Raw genomic sequence first — 14,033 nt, 5'->3', positions numbered from 1 at the left:
AAATAACGTTTGTTTGCATACCTTAAATTATTGTATAACAAGCACATCATGGTAGTATGTATGAGACACCTGTGTGATTATTCTAGAAAAAGAGCAATACTAGTAGGGTAAATGACAAGGGTGAGTCAGCATCACCTTTACATCTAGCGCTTTCTTCATACAGGATGGCCAACAACACAGCATGCCACGTGCCCCATCAAATTCACACGTCACATCTTCACCTCCACCTCACCACAAGCCACACCTCCTCCATTATATTAGGTCATGGTCCAATGTGGTCAACACTTACATTATGGATCCACATCTCTTCGCATGCGTGTAGTAGGTTAATTGGTCCGGAGAATGGGTTCATTATTATACCATGGGCGTACCCATTGTTGTTGGAGGTAAGAATGCAAACGAGCCAAATTGTTTGCTAGTTGCTCGATCTTGCATTGATAAAAAAAAACTGAAACGAGTCAAGCTTTAAATAAATCTTGTTTAGTTATTGAACCCCGAGTTAGAGCTCAAACTTTACATTTTGTATTCATTTTTTTAATACAAAGTTAATAGATCGATAAGTGATTTACTAATAATAAATTTTTTTATAACAAGCAAACAAATAACCTTTTTAATATATAAATAAATAATTTATTTCATTAAAAAAAATTATTATGAATGTATTTTTTGTTTTTATTGATTTCAATTTTCAATAAGTTTTTTTTTATTTGTTGTTATTGCGTATGTATTTTTTTTAATTAGTGTTTGGTAGGTTTTCTAAGATTTAACTAATTTTTAATCAGTACCATGTAATGTATTTTAATATAATATTGTATAATATTTTAAATTGTTATATAATGCATTTAATTTTTATTATTAAAATGTAAATTTATTGTATTTTAATAAAGTGGTAGAGTGATTAAGGCGTAGAATAAAAGGTTAAGTGTTCAAACTTCAATCTTTGTTAATTGTTTATAAAAAACATAAAATGATTTTTGTTATTTATAAAGTAAAAATGACGTTATTGTAAAAACTCAAATAAAACGTGCGACCACCCCCGCTAAAATAAGAAATAATGGGGGTATAATAATAGAGTAAAATGAGAGAAAAAAAAAATATTAGAGTATTAAAATTAAAAAGTAAAATAAAAGAAGAAATGGACATAATACTTAAAAAAAAAAAAGTGGTATTATTCTTGACAACACACCAGCCTATGGATTTAAAAGTAAGAAACAGAAGGGGTATATTCACGACCCCAGACACACAAATACCATTATATTGTTTTGTTTTGTTTTTTTTTTTTGTTTCACTTAAGTATTGTATTATACTTACTAGGATATAGCCCGTGTGATACATGGGTGGTTAAAAAGTAAAAAAAAATAGTTAAATTTAATAATATACATAATAACATACCTTATGAATTTATAAGATATAAACAATTTTTTTTAAATACATATATTAATAAAAATATTTTGTATTTGAATTTTGAGTAAAGTGTCATTTTCGTCATATGGTTTGGCAAATAATGCGAATTTAGTCCAAAAAGTTTATTTTTTGCATATGAACCCTCCACGTTTTCCAATTATTACCAATTACATCCAAATCACTAACTCCGTTAAATTGAATCGTTAACTCAGGGGTAGACATGTCTTTTCACTCTTTCTTTATTATATGAGTACAATGCAAAAATCGTCCCTGAAGTTTGGTCACATTTGCTAATTTCGTCCAAAAATAATTTTTTTTCTCAATTAGACCCTTGATTTTTCCCAACTGTTGCCAATTTCGTCCAAATTGTTAACTCGGTCTAAATTCAACGTTAACTTATGGGTGTTACTGTCCTTTTACATGTTTGTTTACATTATTATTATTATTATTATTATTATTATCACTATTATTGTTATTATTATTACGCTGAGCTGAACCCCTTATATGACTAAAAATAAAGAAGAATAAACAAACGGATAATATATTGGATTCAAACATAGGAATCATGAAATGTTATATATGTTAGGGATGAGCAAAATCGGTACCGGTAACCAGTACCGGTACCGAAATTGGTATCGATTTGGTACCGTCGGTACCAAGGTTTTGAGTTGTTGGGACCGGTACAGTACGGTACCGGTATTTCCCGAATTTTACCTAAAATACCGGTACCGTATCGGTACCGAACCGAACATTTCGGTACCGGTACCAAACATTTGCGATTTTCGGGGTTGGGATTTTCGGTACTGGTATTGGTACGGTACCGAGCTCATCCCTAATATATGTCATCAAACAAACACATAATAACAATAATGTAAACAAACATGTAAAAGGACAGTAACACCCATAAGTTAACGTTGAATTTAGACCGAGTTAACAATTTGGACGAAATTGGCAACGGTTGGGAAAAATCGAGGGTCTACTTGCGAAAAAAAATATTTTTGGACGAAATTCGCAAATATGACCAAACCTCAGGGACGATTTTGGCACTTTACTCATATAATAAAGAAACAGTGAAAAGACATGTCTACCCCTGACTTAACGAATAAATTTAACGAGATTAGTGATTTGGATGTAATTGGCAAGAATTGAGAAACGTGAAGGGTCCATATACAAAAAATAAACATTTTGGACTAAATTCGCATTATTTGTCAAACCACAAGGACGAAAATGACACTTTACTCTTGAATTTTAAAAGAAATTCAAATTGAAGGTTGTGAATCAATAACAATTAAGAAAAAGAGAAAGTTAACATCAATTTATCATAGTTGAGTTGGTAAGCCACAAACATTTTAAAATTAAGGTAGTAAGTTCAATTCCCACCAACAACAACATATTTTTCATTTTATCATCATTAAATGGAAATTGTAAAAATAGGAACTTATACACTTGGCATCTATGGAGCGTCTAGTTGAATGACATATGAAAAGAATATGTTGTTTTAATATATAGGTAGATTTTCATTGTCGTTGTAACCTGGTATTGGACACGTATTTTATGGCGGGTTCATCGAATGATGCTGTCAAGAATATATTTGTTACATGTTATATGGATTATTAATATAGATTACTTAGGCTTTAACATAAACGTTCTTAAAAATAAAAAGCGCAAGTCATATGATTAATTAAACATGATCAGAGTTAAAAGTTAGCTTTAATTATAACAAGGATTTTTACCTCGTGTGTTACAGTGCGTAATAGCAGGTAAGCATGACCAATTCAATCCATAACAATTTTTCATTTTAATCAGTTCAGATTTCAGACAACACACAGGCCAAATTAACATGTTTATTAATCTGGTCGAAACATGCACACATCTCACAAAACGTGGCAGCAAATAGATGCAACATCTACATGTACTCTATGCAAAAAAAATGTTATTTCATGAATAATTCACATATGTGAGTGCAAACAATTTGATAATTAATAGATATAAATAAGTTACTAAATTGATAACTATTAAAGTTGAAAGATAAAAACGTAAATTATTTAAAGAAAAATAATTATTAAAGTGCATAGATAGTATGATACCTATATTAGAGTTGCGAGTAGTAATATAACTCTTTTAAAGTTACCGGTAAAAACATAGTTTAAGAAAAAAGTAAGACCAATGAAAACAGGCCATGTGATGCCAAATAGTCCACTTGTTATTTTTCACTCTATTCATTTTGTTATTAGGCATAATTTATACTATTAGAGTATTAAAATGGAAAAAATAAAAGAAAAGAGAGGAGAGAGAGGACAAAATATTATACACCATCCAAAGTTTTGTTAAGGGATTTTTATATATTTATCCTGAATAAACAATATAAATTATATATTTTTCCAATCAAAAAATTTAATTATATATATCCTCTTTTCATATTATTATTAAACTATCCCTTCGCCCTTATATCACAAACAACTTATAAGTCAAATTAATTAAAGAGGTATAAAATTATATTGATAGTTGTCAAAAGCACATATTTTTTTTCTAGACTTACTTCCGGCCAAGCTCAATTCTTCCGCAATTTTGCGACCACCTCGTCACTGCCAGAAACCACCACCACCATTCTTTTACCTCCTTTTATGTTGCAAATCTCGCCCTAATTCCACATCTTATCCTCTTCCACAACCTCCTTAGACCTAACCTCATTGACGGCGTGCTCTCAAAGTCTAATTCCCTTTGTTTGGTCTCCAATCACGTCAAACGCACGTCATTCTCCGATGCAATTAACGTCGTTAAAGCTTCACATAAGAACAGTTGAAAAACAATTTGTAGATTCAAACACCATTAATGTTTGAGTAGGGGGTTTCGCTTGGGATCTGAAAAACGTGATTATGGTGGTTGCCGGAAATAACAAACCGGTAAAGCGAGCTGGTGGTGATTCGACTAGTGAGAGAGAGAGAGAGATCGAATATCTGTACCTAATTCTTGCGTTCTAACCAATCTTCAACTCTTACAATCATATATGCATAAACACAATAAACACATATGACAAATTCTTACAATATATAGTTATGTTCAAATAACGTATATAAACTCTTTTCTTACAAGTATGCACACAACCCTAAAACATTTCAAGAAAAAAAACTAAAAATTCACATGGATCCTCAAGCATTCTGAATAAACTGTAATCCCTTTCTTTAACTGAGCACGACTAATTGTTTAACATATACATGCGTTAATTACCCATATAAGTGACTAAATGAATTAACCAAGTTGGTGAGCGAAACTAACTTGGTTAACGGAGTTAACAAACTAACTTGAAAACTAATCTCGTTAGTTAGTCTAATGGACCTAACTGGGTTATCGATACTTACTTGGTTTATTAGATTTAACAGAGTTCTAATAGTGGCTTTAACCCACTTAACAGACTTAACTAATTTCTCGCTAACTAAGTTAACGAGTTCAGTTAGTTTTTCTTGTTTGCGTGCTAAGTTCAATTTGCATCTCGCATTCTCATCTTGCATTCTCAGGTATTTCTTGCAGGTGTGCATGCAATATACAACTAGCAGGTATGAATAGGGGTGTTCAAAAATATCCGAATCCAAATCAGAATCCGTATCCAAATTATCCGAAAGTCTGTATTCGAACTATTCGAAAATTCGGATATCCGAATTTTCGGATTCGGTTAGTGATTTTGAAAATATTCGGATTATCCGATATCCGAAAGTTAAATTAAATTATATTTTTCATTATTTATCATACATGAATATAAATGTTAGAAAACCCTAAATTCCTTTCACGTTCAAGCAATCAGATCCAGACTTCATATAGCCACCATTCACGATTCCACAACCAATCAATTCATTAAATTACAGACCTTAATTCTTATCTCGTCTCTGATACACCACTACTATGTCTCCGACTATTGTTTCATCGGACCATGTTCTTAAACAACGATGGCCGGTACGTAACCGTCGGCTCGCATTCGATTCGACTCGATCTGGTTTCGTGTTTATATTTCTGTTACTGTTCATTTGATGATAATGGACATAATGGAAAAGAAGAAACAAAACGAGAATAACAAAACTGCAAATGGCATTGCCATAGATATGTTCAATTTGGATGAAAGAAAAAGGAACTATAGGTTACGAAGAGTGGAGAGGAAATTTAGGTTTTTTTACCTTAAAATTCAGATATCCATTTCACTATTCGAATGGATATCCAAAATTTTGAATTTAGATTCGGATAGTGAAATACACTATCCGAAATGCTCGGATATCCGAAATTCGGATATTTGAAACTTAGGATATCCGACTTTGACCACCCCTATATGTGAATATAAGATACATCTCCATCTTGCATTCCCATTAACATTTCTTTATTGCATTTTGAAATTGATCTTTATCTTGCAAATGACCTTTATCATGCAAATGACATTTATCTTACATCTTGCAACTTCTACCTCGTTTAGTCCTCTTTTTTTCGAACCAAACACAACTAATTTTTATCTTAACCGAGCCAACTAACCAATTTATTATCAAGTTCATGAATTCATTATTAATCAAGACTCGATCTTCATCCTACCAAGTTTCATGCAAATCTGTACACGAAAGTAACCCTTTTTAATAAAAATGTGCCTCTGAGTTTTATGTTAGAAAACACTCAAATAGCTAAAAAAAATATCAAACGACCTCCGATATAGGCGATTCAAGTGGCCACGGAACCGTCTCGCCAAGATATACGAACCCCTATGCTTGTCGTCGCCGGAAACCACTGCTATAGTCACCGAAAAGCTGAAACAGTCGCTGGAAAACTCATTTCCACACTGTTACAGTTTTCTTAATACAAACCAGGCTTCCCGACCTGTGATCGAAGATCTGACCAGTGGAAATCGTCGTTTATATTCTATGAAAACTACTAAATTTGAGATCGATCTGCCGGCTAGATACCCGGAAATAGAGGTGTTCAAAAAAACCGGTTACGGAACCGGTTTGGGCGGTTAACCGGAAAACCGGTTTTTTAAAAACCGGTTTTTTTAAAAACCGGTTTGACCGGTTTACGTAACCGGTTTACGTATCGGTTATACGTTTTGGAGCCAAAACCGGTTTTGTAACCGGTTATAAAAAAAACCGGTTTTTTTTAATAACCGGTTATTAAAAAACCGGTTAACCGGTTTTTAAAATAACCGGTTTATAGCCGTTATAAAAAAACCGGTTAACCGGTTTTTTAATAACCGGTTAACCGGTTAAACCGGTTTTCGAACGTTACCAAACGGCTTTATAGCCGTTTTTTTTTTTTTTTGCCCGTTTTTTTTGCCGTTTTTTTTGTTTTTTAACCCCCACAAACATCTATATATAGTTTAGGTTGGGTATTGGTTAGATCACACTTGATTATACAACTCCAAAAGCTCTAAACGTTTATTTCATACGCGATTATAACTCCAAACGCTCTTCTTTCGTAGTCGTTTATTTCATACTCGAGTATACCACTCTTAATTCGTTGTCGATTATCATGGCCTCCCAAAGTGCTGCTTCATCGGTCAACATGGGTGCCTCGAACACGGGAGAAACCGTCGTTCGGGTCATCCCCACGAAACGAAACCAAGATATTTGGCAACATTTCGACCTATGCGAAATGTCTAACGGAACCCAAAAAGCTAGATGCAAACATTGTTTGAAGTTTTATAACAAAGAAGCAAACTCCAGTTTAAGAGCTCATGTAGAAAAGCCCTCTTGCAAGGTCTTGAAGGACGAATCCGGAAGTAGTTCGCAGCCGGAGATGACGAATCAAGGAACGGTGTTTACGTACGACCTTGAAGCGGTACGTCAACAGTTTGGCAACTTTGTGATTCAACAATCACTTCCTTTCAACCACTTCGACAACCCTCAATTCACGCAGATGATGCAAAAGTATGTTCAACCACGCTACCAACACGTAAGTCGTTCGACCCTTAGAAGAGATATGCTTAAAGCATGGAAAGACGCTAAATCCGAACTAATTTCATACTTTTCAAACTTACAAACTGGTGTGAACTTAACAACGGATGTGTGGTCGGTACCTAATGGTTCGCCCGACTCATACATTTGTGTGACGGCTCATTGGGTTGACCCCCGGTCGTGGCAAATGATGAAACGAACCGTTGCGTTTCAATTGTTTGATTACCCGCACACGGGTAGAAATATTTTTAAACTCTTGGATAAAGTCATTCGACAATACAAGATTGAAGATAAAATCTTTTCAATATCGTTTGATAACGCGTCCAACAATACGGCCGCGGTTGGCCATTTAAAATTAAAGTATAAACCTATTTGTGATGGAGCGTTTTTTCATAGCCGATGCATTGCACATATTATCAACTTGGCCGTGCAAGATGGGTTAAACGTGATCGAAACGCAAAGAAACAATTTTAAAAGAATGTTACGAGATGTTTTTAGCAACAATAAAACATTTTCAAGATACAAAAAATTTTGTGATGAAGCTAATTGTCAATGGTTGGGGCCCAATTGGGATTGTCCAACAAGATGGAACTCGACTTGTGATATGTTTGAGAAAGCCATCCAACAAAAAGAATCACTAGTTGCGTTTCATCAAATAATGTCAAGTAGGGGTAAATGTGCACCGTACGATCCTAGAAACTGGTTATTGATTGAGATCGTTACGGAGGTTCTTCAAATTTTTAAATCTTGCACAACTAGTTTATCCGGGGTTTACTATCCAACAAGCCCCATTGCTTTACCAAAAATTGCTGTCATGTGCACAAAGTTGACTGAAATTCATTGTAGGGGTGCACCTTATTTTGATATGGGTGCAAAAATGAAAGAAAAATTTATAAAATATTTTCAACAACTACCCGCTGTTTTGACCTGTGCGGCTGCGTTAAACCCTTGCATCAATGTTGGTGGTGTTGAAGCTTTAATAGAAAAAATTTGTGATGAGCTAGGGTTAAACGACGATCAAAACCCCTATCATAGCCAAACTTTAAAGAATGATTTCAACACCACATTGGCAAACATGTATGATGTTTACCTTACAAAACACGGGTCGTCTTCCCAAATTCATGACTCGTTAAGAGCTGTTGCCCAATCCCAATCCCAAACCGACCTTGAAATGGGGATGTACTACATGATTTGGGAAGACGCCGGTAAACGTCAAAGGGTAAACACCCCAAGCAGTGAACTTGGAAGGTATGGTGGTACCAACTTTGTGAAACACATGACTCCGGATGAATTTAGAAGTCTTGATTTGCTGGCTTGGTGGAGAGGTAAGGAGGATGAGTTTCCGATCCTCGCCGCCATGGCCAAAGATTTACTAACGGTCCAAGCTTCCACGGTAGCTTCGGAGTCTGCTTTTTCTGTTTCTGGCAGGGTTATATCGATTAGGAGGACTCGACTCACTCCAGCAGCTGTAGAGATGTCGATTTGCTACAAGGATTACTTGGACTCTTTAGACAGGGCACAACATCAACGCTCACTCGAGGGGGAAATGGACTATGAGGCGGCCTTGTATGAAGACGAGGTCAATCAAGGACACATTCAACCAATGACCGATGAAGAAGCCGCGTACGACGATTACCTAAGGAATAGCTCGGGATCGGGTAGCGAAGAAAATGAGTAACAAACATCAACTTGTTAATGTAATCGTGTCTAAGCATTCTTTAATGTTTGTATTTTTGAGTTACGAATATGCGATAACGATTTAATGTTTGTATTTTTAATGTAAAAGCTATAAATGAAAGTTATGTGTTTTTAATCTTCCAAGCAAAGAATGCTAACAACGAAACCCTAAACCCTAAACCCTAAACCCTAAAGCAAAAAAAAAAAAAAAAAAAAAAAAAAAAAAAAAAAAAAAAACCGGATAACCGGTTAGACCGGTTATTAAAAACCGGTTATAAAAAACCGGTTTAATAACCGGTTCTAACCGGTTTTTAAACCGGTCCAAACCGGTTTGGCCGGTTTGAGTTTTCACCATTAAAAACCGGTTAATAACCGGTCCGGTTATTAACCGAACCGGTTTTTTTCTGGATAAAAAAAACCGGTCCGGTTAATAACCGAACCGGTTTTTTCAAAAAAACCGATTTGTGCACCTCTACCCGGAAATCGTTGGATTTGTGCGGTTACTCACTCAAAAAGGGGATTTGAGGTTAGAATGAGGTTTCTCTCTTTAAGAACTTGATGTAGAGGCCAATATGATTATAAAAAAGACGGTGGCTACACTTATAAGTAGGGTTTCATGTTTAACCGTTCATCTAATGACACTTAGCCCAAGGGATGAGCAAATTTAGTACCGGTACCGAAATCGGTACCGAATCGATGCCAAAGTTTTGAGTTTCGTTATCGGTACTGGTATTTCCCGAGTTTTTTTTTACCTTCAATACCAGTGCCGTCCCAGTACTAGTACCGAAACGTAGATTTCGGTACCGGTACCGATACCGATACCAAAAAATTGCGATTTTCTGGACCGGGATTTTCGGTACCGGTACCGATTTCATCCCTACTTAGCCCCCTCATACTTTAGATAATTAAATTTATCTTCTAGAATTCAATTAAACCCGATTCATTTAAATACTAAACGAAACTCAGGATGTTACATATCTGAATTGAATGCTATGTGTGTATTGCGTTATAGTGGAAGAGACTACATATACTCTAAGCGGGAGGGTCCGATTTAACGTACCTTCGTCTCCTAGTAATTCGAATTTATGTCGAAAAGTATGCCGATATCATTTTCATCTAGCCTTCATAATTTGGCCTTGCGTCTAAGGGAATAGAATTTTCATCTATTGGCTATTTATTTATATTATGTTGAAATAGTACATCATGGCAAAGTAAATTATTTGCTTTTCATATTTTATATATATATATATGGGGATATTTCAAATGAGAACCCCTTTGAGTTTTAATAACTTGAAAGAACTTAACGTAACGATTTTTATTTTGAATTTTTTTTACACATGCGTAATATATGTAGGTTACATATACTTAAAAAAATTACATAATTTTTTACGCACCGAGTCGACTTTTTACACATGTGTAACGGACGTAGGTTAGATATATGTGGGTTAGTTTCATTTGAGAACTCAAAAAAAGTTAAGAACTTTTAGGAACTCTTAAAAACCAAATTTTTTTTAACTTTTTTTATATATTAACATTATTTGAGACTTGCTTTATCATATTTATAAAAAAAAAATTGATTACATATATAAATCACAAGTTACACATGTGTAAAATTTATGTAATAAAAATTTACATATGTGTAAAAAACATAGATATGCGTAAAAAAAACTAATTTTCATAATTGTAATCGTAAATATAGATGTCAAAACTGATAAAACTACACTTAAATAACATCAACATACAAAATTTTTTTTAAAAAACGTTAGTTATTAAGAGTTCTTTCAAGTTCTTAAATAATTTAAGAATTCTCAAATAATACTAATCCTATATATATATATATATATATAGACACACACACACACACACACATATATATATATACAAACTTATGAATTTTCGCCAACTTAATTGTTGACAAAATATATTATTTTAAGCGTGCCGTATGTTGAAGTATGATTTGAAGATCGAAAAAATTTTAGTTGGATTTTTAGCTTATTATAAATTAATAATGTTTGTCTATTTGATGTATTGTTATTTGATTTTGAGACAATTGTGTTCCGGTAATTTGATGAAATAAATTAAATATTATTGTCATATTAATAGTGTCTGCGAGCTAAGAACAATCAGTGTACCGTCCCGGCATATAATCCCTCTAAGGTCATGGTGTTTCAATGCTTATTTTCGGTTAAAGTTAAATGAACGAACACGAGCATACCCGTGTTTATGTTCCTTCGATTCGTTTACGGGCATACTTTTCCACCTTATTCTACTTGTATTTCTCGATAGTCTTTTCTTGAGGCTCCAATACTTCCAAAATGCAGAGTGAGAGAACATTTGAAGAGCATTATGGATCTATCTATTTTGGTGTTGTTGGATTCACTAAGCTAAGTGTTTATTTTCTATTGTTTTACTTTTAATTTTTAATATAAAAGAAATAAAGTTCTTCTAAACTATGTGATAAAGTAATCTCGTTAGACAGTTGGACCAATTTTGCCATATCACGTGTCACGTTATGAGGATTAAACGAAGTCAGTGATATGTTAGACTGATATTGGTATTGATAACCAACTTGATAGTTGGGATTAGTGGATTACCACTGGTTAGATTGTTAGTTGATAACATTGTCGATTGTTAATAGTATGGATTATTAAAATTTAATTTTCTAAAAGAATAATATGTATATTTTGGACAAATCAGATGTAACAAAGTTGAAGCGAGTCTTCAAGTTGTTTGTCAACTGACGTCTAACTTCATTATTTCTCTATTAGAAGATCTGGGAAGACAGATTCTTTTTAAGAGGTATATGAAGATTGAGGGTAAGAGCTTTTAGCGAGAATGAATTGGAATATTTTTATGATCTTTTGAACTCTTGTTCTTGATTTATCTTTGATTCTTCCAACTTTAATAATTCAAGATTAACTATTATACGCAATCGGTGATTATTTTGTTATTAAACTGTAATTGTTTAAATCATATTTTTTCATACATTACTTTATTACATTTGTGTTAATATTAGTCTGCTACTAATCCAGAAGTTTTAGACCTACATGTCATATTGTTGATCTTGGACCTCAATGCCCAAGAAATAATGTATAACAACAGTACCATTGACGGATAATCTAAAGGAATAGGCATCAAGCAACGGAATCCAAGTTTGTGTTTATAAGATTTTAAACTCATAAAAGCAAATTACTATTATATGCACACGTTAAGATGTTTATACATGAAGATATGTATGCATGTTCGTGACATTAGACTCGAAATGCGAATGAGATTTAAACTTTTGAGATAGTTACATAAATTATGACAGTCACGCTGTGACATTTGTCAATTTCGGGTTATTTTATACTTGTATTCTTAATGTAAACCCGACCCGTTTTGTATCCCGTACCTTTCTGTGACATTTGTCAATTTCAGATTATTTTATACTTGTATTCTTAATGTAAACCCGATCCGTTTTGTATCCCGAACCTTTCGATATTATCAAAATGATGAATTGTATGTTAAATATTTGTTTTATAGTTGTTGGATAAAAAAAAACACCCTTTTCGGTTCTTAAAATTCCCCGAAAACGTTCAAAACGAACTCCAGGGACTAAAACTACCAAAATGGAGACTTGAAGGACCCATTTGTAGTTTGTGCTTCTTGGGTCTATAACCAACCCATTTTCATGAAACACCCTTTATGAAAGACCCATTCAACTTACCCTATATATACACACCCATCTTCTTCATTTGTGATTGCTCATTTCTTCATTTCTCTCTCAAATTCTTGAATTCTAAGATTGTTCTTCATAAGCTAATCTTTCATTTTAACTAACTTCCCAATACTTAAAGCTTGATGTTACAACATATATATAATACACACTCCCTGTTTACCTTCGGTCTTTCATTTCTCCGGTCTCGGCCGGTTGAAATGTCGGGCTAGTAAGGCAAGGTTACATGGAGGACTTTGTAGTCCTTGTTTATATATTTAACAAATCTAACCATATAACTTGTTATACTTGCTTAACTTCTACATATTTTAGTTTATTGTTCATATTTGTCAAGTTCCATGGTATTGGTTATGTGGTGACTAGCCTCGGTTTCATCCCGAGTTGAGAACCGAACCAAAAACCGAACTTTTGTTTAAAAGCATTATTGTTAACTTTTTGAATGTAAAACTTGAGTATTATTATTTATAAGTTATTTTACAAGTTCCATGGTAATTGGGTATGTGGTAACCATCCTCGGTCTTATTCTAAGTCAAGGACCGAACCAAAAACCAAACTTTTGTTTAAAAGCTTTATTGTTAACTTTTTGAATGTAAAACTTGAGTATTATTATTTATAAGTTATTTTACAAGTTCCATGGTAATTGGGTATGTGGTAACCATCCTCGGTCTTATTCCGAGTCAAGGACCGAACCAAAAACCATACTAAACCGAGTTCACTCGCTTAAGACACACAAGTGTGTTTTTAGCCACCAAAACTCATATTTTTCTTCAAGATTATATTTTAAATCAATTTTAGTTAGTCTCTAAACATACTTGGCATGTCGGTAACCAACTTGATCTTATAACAAGTTCGAACCGATAAGGTCGTATACTCGCTTAACGAACGTTAAGGTTCTTCACAATAGAACTACATACTTGGTTAAGTCTTTTGATTTTATTGAGTTATCTCATAACATTTATTATATTGGGAAGTTAACCGTGAGCTTGGTCAATTATCAAGTCTCGAACCGACAAACCCGAACACTCGTTTAAACCTCGTTTTGGGTATTCTTATAACCAAGGGTTTTGCAATATCGCATTTTAACCCACATTACTAATTAACATAGGTTGAGTAAAAAAAGAAAAAAACTAATGAATAGAATACAGAGACCCGGTTTCGAGTAAACTTATTTTACAAAACTCGTTTCTTTAATTTCTCAAATATTTACATTTTAAATCATAAACTTTATTTATTTACTTTATTTGTCATGTATTTTATTTTAAACCCTTCCAAGACTACCTACTAACACGAGACCCGTTTAATATAGGTCTTGCTCG

The sequence above is a fragment of the Bidens hawaiensis genome, unplaced genomic scaffold (assembly GCF_021521415.1).
Source record: "Bidens hawaiensis isolate Kalapana, Puna unplaced genomic scaffold, B.hawaiensis_p1.1 tig00026469_1, whole genome shotgun sequence".
Lineage (NCBI taxonomy): Eukaryota > Viridiplantae > Streptophyta > Magnoliopsida > Asterales > Asteraceae > Bidens > Bidens hawaiensis.
This window is presented reverse-complemented; position numbering follows the sequence as displayed.